Genomic DNA, 1,774 nt, shown 5'->3' on the forward strand with positions numbered 1-1,774 from the left:
CAGGGACTGTTTTCTGGACAGAAACAGATTTTTGAGTTTCTTCCGTGGAAGGACTCAAAATTGGAAAATTTGACATATCAAAAGCATGTGAAACCTCATTTTGATGTGTCAGTTCTTCGACAGTTTCACATATATCATCATTGACTTTTGAACTCTCCTCACTCAACACGGTCACGACTTTGATATGTTCTTTACCCTTAGGGGTTTCTGTGTCACTAGGCAAAGTTCATAAAGGTCTACCCTTGAGATCGGCGGCAAATTCGCCGAGTTGGGTTTTGAAACTCTTTAACGTTGCATTGGTTTGGTTTATAAAACCTTTAAGTAAAGATTCAAGTGAACCATTACCGTCCGATGCATTTTGCCTAGGCATGTGTGAGTGTGAGGATTGTCCATTTTGGTAATTGTGCAAAACACCTTGCCCATATCCCGAGGGATTTTGTGGCCGATTTTGGACTTGAGTAACCCCGGGGGGTTGAAGTCCAGGATTTTCGGTCCAAGAAAAATTGGGGTGATTCCTCCAATTTGAATTATATGTGGGAGAGAATGGGTTATTTCTAGCATGACTCCCAACATAATTCACCGAGACGGGATTTCCGGGGCAATATTCATAAGAATGGCCCTCATCGCAAAAGACACAAGATTCAGACATAGGTAGGTTGGACATAATGGATTGAACTTGATTATTCTCTCCATTCAAACGTAAATTGTTTTTAACCAAATTAGTTAAAGCTACAATTTGAGCATTTAAAGTAGAGATGACATCAATCTCATGGATACCTGAAGCAGACTTAGAAACAACAGCACAAGGATTTGACCATTCCGTATTATTATTTGAAATTCGTTCCAGAAGGTCATGTCCTTCGTTGTAAGTCTTAGTTGTGAACGCTCCACCGGCCGTTGCGTCAAGAATAATTTTAGCGGAACTGGAGAGGCATTATAAAATGTCTCTAATTGAATGCAATGAGGGATTCCGTAGTGAGGACATTTCCGTAGAAGGTCCTTAAATCTCTCCCATGCATCCAAAACCGCTTCATCTTCTTCTTGTCGAAACGTCATAATTTCATTTCTAATTTTTACATTCCTCGTCGGAGGAAAGTATTTTTTNATTTAAAAGTAAAGGACGTAAAGTAATTAATTAACTAATTATAGGGATATAAAATGTAAATTTAAAATTATAATTTAAAAAAAATCCGTTGAATGTGAGAGGTAAATGTATGTGAGGGGTGAGTGTATGTAAGGAAAGGAAGGGGTGAAAAAGTAAAAAAGTGAAAAGGGTATCTTGGTCATTTAGAATTTTAAGACTTTTAAGACTTTTGATAAATTTGCTTAATAAGATAGTATAGATATATATATATATATATATATATATATATATATATATATATGGGTCCATTCAAGGAAAAAATGATTAGTTTATGGTAACCGTGAGATCCAATCTCAACCACAAATCAAATGTTAAATTAGGAAATTAATAATTTTGGTAATTTTAACTAAAAGTATCAATTAAGGACATTTTAGTCATTCTAGATTTCTCCTCTCTCCTCTCAACTCTCTCCAACGAGCACCATATCGACACGTGATACATACTTTGATACGCTTCATAAAATAACGAAAAAATATAGTGTGATACACTTGGTAAAGAAAACATTACGTGATATATTGTGTTACACTTCGTAAAACAACAAAAATATATTGTGATACACATCGTATAACGACAAAAATACACTGTGATACACACTATGAAACCATATCTGGTTGATGAATACAACTGTGA

At 35.3% G+C, this 1,774-nt stretch overlaps 1 non-coding gene across 1 annotated transcript; it reads left to right on the top strand.

Annotated features, from left to right (window-relative positions):
• The first annotated feature begins 967 nt into the window (after nucleotides 1-967).
• Nucleotides 968-1,074, top strand: LOC112510614. The gene has a single exon (XR_003068993.1). It is a non-coding gene; the product is annotated as a small nucleolar RNA R71 (small nucleolar RNA).
• The last annotated feature ends 700 nt before the right edge of the window (nucleotides 1,075-1,774 follow it).

This window comes from Cynara cardunculus (assembly GCF_001531365.2).
Source record: "Cynara cardunculus var. scolymus isolate 2C chromosome LG 3, CcrdV1, whole genome shotgun sequence".
Lineage (NCBI taxonomy): Eukaryota > Viridiplantae > Streptophyta > Magnoliopsida > Asterales > Asteraceae > Cynara > Cynara cardunculus.